Source organism: Cygnus olor, chromosome 3 (genome assembly GCF_009769625.2).
Source record: "Cygnus olor isolate bCygOlo1 chromosome 3, bCygOlo1.pri.v2, whole genome shotgun sequence".
NCBI lineage: Eukaryota > Metazoa > Chordata > Aves > Anseriformes > Anatidae > Cygnus > Cygnus olor.
Genome location: NC_049171.1, coordinates 27,572,428 through 27,585,761, shown reverse-complemented (window position 1 = coordinate 27,585,761; position 13,334 = coordinate 27,572,428). Strand labels below are relative to the sequence as shown.

The window sequence follows — 13,334 nt, the reverse complement described above, 5'->3', positions numbered from 1 at the left end:
TTGATTTTTAACCATCTGTTTTAATGATTTAATTCATATATGGGAGAAACTTTCTAAAATTAAGAAACAGGTTTTCTGGCATTGCATAATTTTGTGATAGATTAATATTTATCAGTTGCGAAGGATGAGAGTTTGATCTCAGGTTCTGATTAGAGAATATCACATTGCCTTGACTGCCAAAATAGATGCAATACCATTTAGGGCACTACCCAAGCCCAGGAGAGAATGCTGGTTCACTTCTCTCTTTCCTGCCATAAGCAGGAAAGCAGGTGAGCAGTGTGTAGGATCAGTCTTTCTAAACTGAAAATCCATTCAGCTAGTTTTCTTCTGTAGATTGTTTTCTCCTCTTGTTGCTTCAACATCCTTCTCTCTGGATGACAGTTTAAATCTGCCTTCTTTGTATCCCTTCAAAAAGCTCCTGATAATTTCCTGATAAAAAAACTCCTTTTTAGTAGCTATTGTTCTTCCTATAAGTTTCATCAGTGATTTTCTCTCTTCTTTTTGCACCAAACAGGATATATGTTTCTGTCTTCAGATCTGTTCGTAGCCTATTCTCTGATCTGCCATACCACTCAGCCATTCATCGTTCATTACTGAGATGCCATATCCCAGCTAAGATCTGCCTGCCAAGCTAGCCTTTATCACCCTTGTCACAGATTCTCAAGGAAATGTTTTCATGCTCTTTCATTGTTAATGCCATGTTAATACCTGTAAAGTACATCTCAATCCCCACACCTTTAATCATTGCAGAAAGTTCCCCTCAATAGTGACAGCAACAAAATACTAAGCAGCAACAGATGAATTATTATAGTTAAATGAATAAATAAATCTATTTCTGTGGTGATATATTACCATTCCGTTGTTCAAAACAGAGGGGCTTCCTGCTTACCTTTTTACGTAGTTTCATGTTATGAGTAATATTTCAAAAAGATAAGTCTCTGTTGGTACTGACTGTATCCATTCTACTATTCATGTTTCATATTGGAAAGTAGTTCTTAAACTTTAAATAAACATTTCTATTTGTATCTCTTTCCTAATTTTTCCTATAATGCTATTTAATTATGTATGTAACAATAGCTGTATTATGTATATTTAGTATTTAAGTACTAAGAACACAGCATAATGGACCGTTTTTTAAAGCATGTGACCTGCGGTGTAGTTTTTAGTCCTTAATCCTTATATTTGAATAGGGCCCAGGCTCATTTAAATGCCTAAGGGAAAAGAGGAAGACATGCCTAAGAAGACATTTCTTAGTTAGACTTCTTATCTTCACGTTGCTAATGACCTTTTTGTTTGTATAATATTTGCATTTTTCATGTAGCCATTTAAAAGTCATAATGCCGTTACCTCATCCTTCTGCAGATACCTTCTGAAGTGTCAACTCCACTTCAGTGCCACCAAACACTGTGGCATGACAGTCTGCAGGTAGGTGGCAAGCTGAGATTTCTCCCAGTACATAAGATAGGTTGTTTTGATGTAACTGCAAATTCCCATTCCCTCACTAGCATCTCTGTTTCTGTTCTCCTAATGTGTCTCATTTCATAAATTGATGGGAAATTATCAGGAACAGGTTCTGTATGCTTTTTTTGTTTTGACTTGTTTTGTTTTGACATATAGTGTTTAATGTAATGTAGAGCAGATTTGTTTCTGGAACCAAACTCATAGTCTTTACAATATTATTGAACAGCTTTGCTTTAAAGATTTACAGTCTCCAGAATAGTTAAACCTTTTCAGAATTTTATTCTACTTTTATTTTTAATATAATTTTATTATACTTTGTACTATTCTGTACCTGGTATAATATATTCTATGCCCAGAATTCATATAATTGAATTGGTTGCTTGTCTGATTAGATACTTACACTCCCTCAGAAATCTTGTTCTAAGAAGAAAATGCCCAGTCAGTTGAGCTTAGGTTTAAGGTTAGAATAAGGTGCCTTTTCAAGCTTTAAGAGTAGGAACTGGGCTCCTAAATAACACCATGGTTTTGAAAGTATCACCCTTCTTGTTTAGTGCCAACATTAAAAAAAAATAAATAAAAAAGTACTAATCAGTGAAACATTTTATGTTTTACCAAGTGAAGGAGAAAATATGATGTGATTCTGCGATTCTGACCATTCCAGGGAGAGATTCAGTTCTAACACAACAACTAGGTTTATTTGGGATCCAGATGTGCATTTATCCATGGGTTGAACTCTGTGTTTAGGAAATAAGCAGACTTCAACAAAGGTTTCCTTCTCCCTTGTGAGAACTAAGTGTACATGATAAAAAAAGAAAAAAAAAAGAAAAAAAAAGAGTTAAGTATGTGATCAGTTGTTGTTTGTGTACAAAGATCAAGAATAGAAGAAAGAAATATTGTTGCTATGTGTGGAAGATTTGTTGCCTCAAGTTCTTACTGTGATACCAGTGTAAAGAAGATGAAGTATATGAAGAATAGTCCTTTTTCTTTAAACAGTAGTATTGAAGAATGTAGTAGGTGTTCATTGCTCAGATACCACTGGTTGGGATTTTGCATAACAAGAAAAGTGGAGGGGCAAAAGCAAGGAAAGAAGTCAATTACTTCACTTTCACTGAAAGCGAGTCATGCGTTCTCCTTGGCTTTTTCTGGCTGTTTTTCTAATGGTACTAAAAAAAGGGTGTTTCTTGATCTGTGTGTATTTGGTGGAATCTCATCTCCAAAGAGCACTTTTATTCTACAAATGAAACTATGTTGGTGCAATGATGGGAACCATACAAGTTGTATACAGTTGGATCTACTACTAGAAGTTTATGATCCAGCCTTGGCCTTATAAATAAACATTAAGGGCTAGGCTTCAGAAGATATTCAGTCATCTGACTCATTAATTTCAGTTAGAATTAAGCACTTAAATACCTTTAAAATCCAGGACTAAATTCATTTTTCCTTCAACGTGGCAGTTTTAGAATGTATCTGTTAACATTAATTTGTTTTTATATTTCTATTTAACTTAGGACTTTCACAGTAGGTTTTAATGTTTATCCCCATGGCATACAGTTGTTAGAGCTGCTATCACACAAGTAAAAGACTGCTACGCTTCCATAATGTCTTTTTTTTACTTCATTCTGCACTGCTTATGATTTGGTTTTGTCAGTTAAGTGTTTCTACTGACTTTTACACGTGACTTTCTCAGACACTTCTCCTTTAATAAAAACAGCGTAGTTTCTTCTGAAACATTTATTTTCAAATCCTTAGAATTTTTCATCATTAAATATTTTCTGTATGGTATAAGGAAGAGAAGGTTAAAAGAGGACAATAGACAATACCCAAAATACAGTATACATCACAAAAATAAATCTGCATATTTTATATTTCCTCTTGGCAGATAGCCAGACAGCCACTTAGTTATGACAACTTATATTATTCCAAGGATTTCAGTTAACTACATGAATGATTATACCATTTTTTGCTTGCATATATGAGTCTGTCTTCATATTATAACAATAGCCTAGCCTATAATTTGTGTACTGCAGTTTTAATTGGTAAAGATGTTGACTGTAGCATTTTTTGAAATATGTGGATTAATGCAGCCTAAGTCACTGGAGCGTTCATGGTAGCAGTATCAACTTCTAGACAGAAAAGCTAGAAAACAATAGCTAGAACGAATAGCATATTATTTATAAGATGATGTTTGAAAATCCGATTTTTATTTTTTATTTTTGCCTGCTAATGTTTAATCCAAACAACATTTTCTATTAGCTAGTTGATAACTTTTTTATTTTGATTACAGTGATGTGTTTTTCTTGCACTGTTCTGAACTACCGATAGCTGGACACATGAACTAAAATGTAACTAACCTTTTTTTCAAAAGCTGAAATAATTCTATGGGAAATTATTTTGTCTGTTTGTATAATTTCAGTTGTACCGGTGTTTTTGAAGTAGGATATTGCTATTATCTGAATTACTGAGCCAGCCTCATTTGTTTTCTTGACCTTGCTTGACTATGATGCGTTGGATTTTCAAAGATCAAAGATCAAGATTTTCAAAGATTTAGCGCCACAGTGGTATTTAACATGTAGCCTGTTCTTAAATTTCATTTATATGAAGGATGTTATCTGATATACTGGATTGTTTCTGTTTAGTTTTACCTTTGGCAGGTTCCTTGTAGGACCTGATCTTGATATCTTCAGTTCATTGGTTTGCTACAGCTTCTTTATCAGGTGTTGCTTCTTTGCAGTAACACTAACCAGTTTGTGTCTTTCAGGGTTTCCTCTGCCATATTTGAGATATTAGGACCGGTTTTGATAGTCTGCAAAGGCTAAACATACTTATCTCTCAGGTTTTACTGTTTGTTTTTGAATCTTCATATATAAATCCCCTTTCTCAGAAGAAGCTGTTAAGGAAATGACATGGCCACGAGAGAAAGGCAGAAATGACCTAACCTCAGAGTGAACCCCACCCAATATATTTAATCATAAAAGAAATTAAATGAAATTCAGAATGACTAAACTGTAATTCTTATTGTACATGGTTCTGATCCATGCAGACATAAAACTGTCTAAGTATATTAAATATACCTGGGAACATTCATTGGTACTGCAACTAACTGGCATGAAAATTGCTGGATCTATGCTATTAATTTCTTTTGCTGTCCAAAATAGAGAGTGCATACAGACATTTTATTGCAGATGGTCCCTGACTTTTGATAGTGTTCTCCTCAACCATACCCCAAAAGTGTCTGAGAGAATGCTAGTGAGTCTAAGTCCTGCCAGTTCTCTTCTGACAATTCAGTGATATAGTTGGTCAGGTTCCAGTTCACACTGACACTGCCTGATGCTCAGGGATTTTGTAATTTGAAGAAACCACTGGTTAACTTGTAATGTAAAAATATCACCCACTCTTCTGTCTTTTTGCAGTAGCTTGGTCACAAACAGTGAGAGAAGATAGATGGTCTCTCCAGTGCTCCTGAGTGTCCCCTGCACTCTTATACACGTTAATTGGTGAACCTGAATATATACTCCCAATCAGGATAGTGCTACGTGTCCTCACCCTTCCAGGAGGCAGGAGGAATTGTCAGGCTTCTGACTGTCTTGGCGTAATTTCAATTTTGCTGTCTGAGAATTGCCAGACTCAGCTTTTTCTCTGTACTGGCATGTTTAAATAGAAAGACATCATATAAACCTAAGGATATTGAGAGAGGAACCAGGTTTATTAGCAGGTTAAATTTAGTTCAAGGAGACACAAATCAATGTATATTTTAGTGTTTATGTATGTATGTGTGTATATACGTATATTAGAAACCTATATATGTAAAAATAACAAATTAACGTTTAACACTGAGTTCAAAGTATGCTTAATCAATGAAAGGGTCTGCTTTTGCACATTTCTTTTTCAGCTCTCCTTCAGAAACAATTCTGTTTCTCCTCTCTGTTTGATATTTGGACTTGCTCTCCACCTCAGGCACAGTCTTCAGATTTGTTCCCTTGATTTCTCACGTCCTGCCCAATAACTTGCTGTCTTCTTCAAACAGAAGATTGACAAAGTATGACATGAACTTTTGCCTTTCCTCTCTCTTCCTTTTTATTTTTTTAAAACTTGATTGATCCTGCCATCTCTTTTCCTGCTTATCTGCTTCTTATTTCCTTGAATGTCACTTGACCATCTTTTGACATCTCTCTCTCCAAATTCCTGTATTATTTGCCCCTAACTTCCAGCTTCATCCTGGATTCCCATTTTTCCAGAAGCTTACTAAAATGGAAAACAAGGTGTATCTACAGAGTGTCTAATATCTCTTTTATTTGCAAGCTGTCAGAGTGCTTCATTTTACTTTCTAGAACTGATGTGAAAGAAAGTCTTTTCAGCCAAGAAAGAATTTTAAACCATTGGAGGATTCTGAGAAATCAGGAGAAAATCAAAATGCAAATATTTCTTTGTGTCTTGTCTATCCTATCAGCCTTTTTTTTAATTATTTTTTTTTCTTTTAAAATTGTTCACACTTTCCATTGTCATTGAGGCATTAAAAGACCCATATTTTTTCCTTGCAATATCCTTCTAAATAAGCACTTCTAAAATGGACATTAGTGTTCTCAGCACCCAACTGGGCAACCATGAAGCTGTGTGTCTGCAAGAACACACATGGTCCTTGTGATTATCAATAATTCTATCTCTTGGACAGATGTTTTCTGACTGAAACAAAATCTGTCATCTTTTTCCATTTCTCCATAAAATTGAAATGATGAATCTGTGAGAGCTGCCAGCTGTTGCTTGTTGCAGCATCCATCCTTAACAACAGGAAGGCTATATGATTTTTATCAGCATTAAAAAACAAACAAACAAAAAACACTGTACTTAGCCCTGCTGGTGTATTTTTGTATAAAATGGTTACAATTTATTGAGAAAAGGAACACTTGTACAAAAATCCTGAATTCCTCATTGGGTTGCAGTTCTTGTATTGAACTGAGCCAGAGCAGAACTGTTTTGCAGTGGAACAGATTGTCTTGCAATACAGTGTTCCCCTGGATGTTTTCTTCTTTAAGAATGAGCCCTTGGCATTTTGTGAACTCAAGAGGCTCTTTCCTGTGCTAATCAAGGCAGCTGACAAACTCTTCATCATGCTTGAATCAATACGGGTTAGCCCAATTTCTTTCTGTGCCATGTGCATTCTTAGAAGCAGCAACAGATTGACAGATGTTTCTTTTTATCAGGTGCTGGGATCATCAGTGACAGAAACATAACCAGATGAAAGGTTTGTTAGTTTGAGACATAAAATGCAGGCAAAACGAGCAATTTCTTTCAACATTTTCTTTGTGAATTGTGTTTTTCCCTGTTTATTAAATATTTCATGATGTGTAAACTATAGTAGTATAAGCCATTTCATCTGAACATAGTTAATTAGGATGTTTGTTATGAAGCAGGACAGTTCTCAAATCTGGCCAGCCTTAGAGAGTTTATAGTTGTTTAACTAGCGTGCTAGGGGAAAAAAAAAAAAAAAAAAGGAGAGAGAGAGATCTCAGCAGAAGAACTTATTTATGTGCCTGGTAATGAGCAGTAATAGTGAGTTAATTCACAAAGATGACTTATAAAGTGGAAGAGACAGGAAGAAAGAAAAGATGTTAACAGACACACAGAAGTATAACAAGCATTTTCATTAGCTTGACAAGTCTAAGCATGGCAGTTTTCCTTTTCACGTTTACAATTAAAAGCTTACCTGCCAGATACTTTTACTGGAGGAAAGAATTGCTTCTAAAGAAAAACAGGGCATATGTTAGATTTGTATGGCTAGCTTCTAGATGGCAAATAAAATGGCATTAAATTGGTGGGAAAAAAAAAAAGCTGAAAAGTTCTGCCTTTTAGATTAAATTTAATGTTTTGATTCAAGTACTTTTTAAAATTTCCATTTTAGTTCTTCTATTTTACTTCTTTATCCTGTTCTACACAACTATTATTAGGTTTGTTTTATGTTACCTGGTTGCTTTATATTATTCACTAAGCAGTTTAGTTATATATATGCTAGTAAAGAGGAGGGCAGTTAAGAGCCTGTATAGTTCTAGTAGCAGCCTATGGGCTCCTACATCAAATAACATTTCATTACATCTCTTCTCATTCATGTAACCTGTGCCTCTGCATTTTTCATGTATTTAGTATTTTCACGTTCTGGGGAAAAAGAAGAGAAATGGCATGTCTTTTATAGGAATTCTAAGGAAAGATTTCCAATGAAATACAGTTATTTTGTACAAATCAGTGGTCAATTTCATAGAAAGGCTTGGGTGGCAAGGGACCTTAAAGATCACCCACTTCAAACCGCCCTGCTGTGGGCAGGGATGCCACCCACTAGATCAGGTTGCCCATGGCCTTGTCCAACCCTATCTTGAACACCTCCAGGGATGAGGAATCCATGACCTCTTTGGACAACCTGTTCCAGTGCCTCACCACCATTTGACTAAAGAATTTCCTCCTGACATCTAACCTAAATCTCCCCTCTTTTAGTTTGAAACCACTCCTCCTTATCCTATCATTGAACACCTGTGTTAAAAGTTGCTCTCCATCTTTTATATAAGCCCCTTTTAAGTACTGAAAATCTGCAATGAAGTCACCCTGGAGCCTTCTCTTCTCCAGGCTGAACATGCCCAGCTCTCTCAGCTGTTCTTCATAGGAGAGGTGCTTCAGCCCTCTGACCAACTTTGTGGCCCACCTCTAGACCTGCTCTAACAGGTCCACATCCTTCTTGTGTTGGGAGCCCCAGACCTGGACTCAGCACTCCAGGTATGGCCTCATGAGGGCAGAGCAGAGGGGTACAATCACCTCCCTCGACCTGCTGGCCACTCCTCTGTTGATGCAGCCCAGGATGCAGCTGGCCTTCTGGGCTGCGAGCACACACTGCTGGCTCCTGTCGAGCTTTTCATCCACCAGAACCCCCAAGTCCTTCTCTGCAGAGCTGCTCTCAATGAGTTCTTCTCCCAATCTGTCTTCGTGTCTGGGATTGCCCTGACCCAGGTGCAGCACCTTGCACTTGGAATTGTTGAACCCCAGGTGGTTCATGTGGTCCCACTTCTCAAGCTTTTCCAGGCCCCGTTGTATGGCATCCCTTCCTTCTGTTGTACCAACTGCACCACTCAGCTTGGTGTCACCTGAAAACTTACTGAGGATGCACTTGATCACACTGTCTATGTCATTGGTTGAGATATTAAACAAGACAGACCCCTGAGGGACACCACTTGTCACTGACCTCTACCTGGACGTAGAGCCATTGACCACCACTGTCTGGGTGCGACCTTCATACCAACTCCTTTTCCACTAAATGGTCCACCCTTCAAATCAATCTCTCTCCCATTTGGAGACCAGGATGTCTTGTGGGACCATGTCAAAGGCCTTACAGAAGTCCAGGTAGATGACATCGATTGGTCTTCCGTTGTCAACTGATATAGTTACTCCATCATTGAAGGCCATCAGATTGGTCAGGCATGATTAGCCCTTGATGAAGCCATGCTGGCTGTCTCCAATCTCCTCCTTGTCTTGCATGTGCCTTGGCACTGCTTCCAGGAAGATCTGCTCCATGATCTTCCTAGGCATAGAGGTGAGACTCATTGGTCTGTAGTTCCATGGGTCCTCATTTTGACCCTTTTAAAAAATGGGAGTATTTGTTTGCCAGTCTCCTTTTCCAAAAGAATATTTTAACATGTTGTCTAATTTCAGCCATGTATGATATACAGATAAAAATCCATGCATTTGAATTTCCTACATGTTGTTAAGAAGGAAGACTGGTCTTTGTGGCCAGGGGAGATATTCCAAAGTGGCCTTATTGAGGGAAAACACGGTGGCTCAGCACTCTTTCGGTTCTGAAAGGTAGAAAAATGCTAAAAGTAGCTTCTACATCAACCAAAATATCTGCTGCCTCCTTTTCTACCTAAGCAGATGAGAGATGTGGGAGGAAGCTGAGATGAAAAGGATACATAGATAAGAATATTATATGGGGAGACATAGTGAAAAATACTGGTCAGAAATCTATAGGAAATAGAAATTAAATAGTTCTCTCTGTCTGACACATATTTGTGGTAGTGATAAGGTAAAAGCAATGCATGACGTCAGATATTTGGGAAAGAGTCATAACAGATTCTGGGAAATCTATATCTCCCACAGACCTGAAGCCTATCTTTTCCACACTGATACTACAATGAATCACAGAATCATAGAATCATTAAGGTTGGAAAAGACTTCCAAGATCATCTGGTCCAACCATCCCCCTACCACCAATGTCACCCACTAAACCGTGTCCCTAAGCACCACATCCAACATTTCCTTGAACACCCCTAGGGATGCCGACCCCACCAGTTCCGTGGGCAACCCGTTCCAAGGCCTGACTACTCTTTCTGAGAAGAAATGTCTCCTAATTTCCAACCTAAACCTCCCCTGGTGCAATTTGAAGCCATTCCCTTTAGTCCTATCGCTAGTTATCTGTGAGAAGAGGCCGACCCCCAGCTCCCCACACCTTCCTTTCAGGTAGTTGTAGAGAGCAATAAGGTCTCCCCTGAGCCACCTCTTCTCCAGACTAAACAATCCCAGTTCCCTCAGTTGTTCCTCGTAAGACTTGAGTTCGAGGCCCTACACCAGCTTCGTAGCCTTTCTCTGGGCATGTTTCAGGGCCTCAATGTCTTTCTTGTACTGAGGGGCCCAAGAGTGAACACAGTACTCGAGGTGTGTCCTCACCAGAGCTAAGTACAGGGCGGTACAGGGGGATCATCACCTCCCTGGTCCTTCTGGTTACAACATTCCTGATACAAGCCAGGATGCCATTGGCCTTCTTGGCCACCTGAGCACACTGCCGGCTCACGTTCAGGCAAGCATCGATTAGCAGCCCCAGATCCTTTTCCTCTGCACATCTTTTAAGCCACTTTCCCCCAAGCCTATAGCATTGCATGGGGTTGTTTTGACCAAAGTGCAGGACCCAGCATTTAGCCATGTTGAACCAAACTGAGTTACACAGTACTTGAGGAGTGAACTCAATTCTCATGAGGCCTGTCATGGATTTTTATTCCATTTTTTAGATGTCCTGGGCCATGGTTTATGATATGCCTTGAAAATAATTGGACTTGGAGTTGACTTGAAAATTTGCAAATTCGAATTGGGAGCTGAGAATTTATTTGGTCTTATAATAAGTTGCTGATGCATGTGCAGCATTTCAAAGCAGAGAAGAAGAAATGCATCTATGAATTTTTGACAGTGTGAAAAATGATCACCAGCTACTGTGCCAATGTAGGCTCTTCCAGCCAGCTGGAGTTAGAAGTACAACTCCTAGGTCTGGGTGATACACTTCTGTAAGATCTCAACGTCAGCAAAGATTCAAAAATATGCAACAAATTAAACAGTTGTGTATGTTCCTCAGAAGCAGTTTTCACTGCCATTGTGAGCTTCTCAGGTTGCTTACCGAGTTTCCTAACTGTCAGCTCTCCTGCTTCCTCTGGGCTCAGTTTCTAACTGCTCTGTGTCAGTGAGCTTGTCTGTGAGAATTGTATTCTTGGCATATGAATCTATACTGTCTGATTAGTATGGCTGTTGACATGGATCTCAACGTTCAAAGTATTTTTTTATTGAATAAGAAGCAGAGGATCTAGTGGGGAAAAAAAAAAAAAAAAAAAAAAAAAAAACCAAAACAACAAAAAAAACCACCACCAACAACAAAAAAAAAAACAGAAGTTTCCCATCACTGATTTTTGAATATGTGCCTGGAGCACACATATGCATATTATTTGAAAACATTGTCCTGCTCCCTTTCTTTCCCTATGGCAAGATAAACAGCCTTTTATGTTTAGCAGTGATAAAGTGGGTGGCAGGCAGGTTCAAATAGGCGTTCTTCACCTTTATAGAATTGATTCCTAGAAATGTAGTTGGAGGAATTGAGGGATATTTGCAGGAAATGAAACAAGTCTCCTTGACATCTGTACATTCTCATTTATTGCTTTGGCCTCTGCAGTGAAAAGAAGTACTCTTAAGGCAAGGTGACAAGCCTATGAAAAACATGCATCCTGTTTACTGCCATATGAGGTTGTAATACCACTCTAGGATGAGTTTTAATTTCCCATGTCAAATAGTCTGGTGTAATGAAATCACATTACCTGGTGATAACGTGTTTTCTTTCCTATGAAAACAAGTTCTCTTGCTTGAAATTTTGCTTTCTACGATTGCCATAGAGAATCCTATTTCCAGGCAAGACCCAGGTTTCCTTGTTTTTGTTGAATGGTTTTGTACTGAATCAGAAGACTGTCTCTTATCTTGCCTCAGTTCCAAGTGCTCTTTACCTTGTAGACATGGTAGCTGAGAACACTCATTGTCACTTAAACTAAGGTTTATCAGCTACACATATCTGCTATAAATAGCACTTGTTCCCTTTCTGGAGTGATAACTGGACTAGCTTCTGTATCCTTACATTATGGGCATTTCATTAAACCGAACAGGGACAATACACTGGCCAAATTGTTGTCACCTTGTTAGCATGCCCCCTGTCAGTCTGCAAGTCAATGTTTTACCAGTTAATGCTAAGAAATGGCCTGAAGAGTAGTATGGGTGAGGAAAACCTAACTAGCCTGGCATTGGTATGTGTGTTCTGTCAAATTTAGTGAAATTCTACAGAAAAACACGAGAGACTTTATACAATAAAATCTCTATAGATTTTAAAAATAATCTTAAATTGTATTACTTTTTTTCTACTTCCTCAATTTTAATTGCATAATAATAAGTATATGAGTTTATGTAGCTGAATAAGCCATGTATTTTTAGCTTTCACTGACAGTTTCTCCTGAAGAGGCAGTACTGGAAGTTAGATGATCTTTAAGTGTACATTACTGATACCCTGGAGCAAGGATCTATTTGTACAGACTTCAGAGTGGAGGCTCAGAGCAGATATGACCTCCAGTGTGTTTTTTTTTTCGTTTTTGTTTTTTTTTTAATACAAAAGGTGTTATTTGTAATTGTTGCTTCCACTCTGAAAAAAGGTAAATTAAAATGTACAGCAAGAGAAATCAAATATCAATTATGATGCTTTTGTAATAAGAAACAATGAGATCTTTTGGATGAATTATGAATTCCTGGAAACATCTAGTGAGCCTCTGAATATCATTAAAATTGACCTTTGCCACAAAAAAATCTGGAATGTGTCTGTTGCCTATGTAGTACTAATGAGTACCTGGGTGCAGCTTCTGTATAAATTTAACTCTTGCTTGTGATAAAATCAATGAATGTTTAAGAGAGAACATCACTCCAGATAGATATTGTGTATATGGTTATATATACCAGTACCAAATATTCGGTTTCTCTCTTTCATGATTTTTAATAGTTAAGAATAATAAATATATTTAATATATAATTGTTTGTTTTATACTGTATAGTAGCCAGAGCCAATCTTTTCTATTTGCTGACAGAAGCACGTTAGGAATCTAAGGTCTTATTTTGAGACACTGAAAATAATTTCCACCTCTCAGCAATTCCTCACAGTTACTTGGGGTTTCATCATCTCTTCCTTGGTGAAGAGTGACAGTTTTCCTGTCACTATTTCAGATACAGTCAACTTTCCAAGCTCAGGATCTGAGATCACATCCTAAATGGAAACTGCTGTTTCAAAGGTTTGTAAAGGCTCCTTTCGTATACTTTGATAACTGTGTGAGCTGAGGTTATTAGCTCATTAGTTGCATTGCTAACTGAAAAACAAAAGAGGTCAGTGAGAAGCCTGAGCTCCAAGCAAAATTTTATACCTGGTCTTTACTTCAGTAAGTTGCATTTATTCATAATTTTCAATTCTGTGTACTTTCAGATGTCAGTCTTATTCTGTAGCTATTCTACCTCAGTACAGAAAAACCCTAAAGCATCTAAGTTAGAGCATGGGAAAAAAA

At 37.7% G+C, this 13,334-nt stretch overlaps 1 protein-coding gene across 5 annotated transcripts in view; it reads left to right on the top strand.

Moving 5' to 3' along the window:
• KHDRBS2 (KH RNA binding domain containing, signal transduction associated 2) overlaps positions 1 to 13,334 on the top strand; it is a 359,602-nt gene that overhangs the window by 45,845 nt on the left and 300,423 nt on the right. The window lies entirely within an intron of this gene.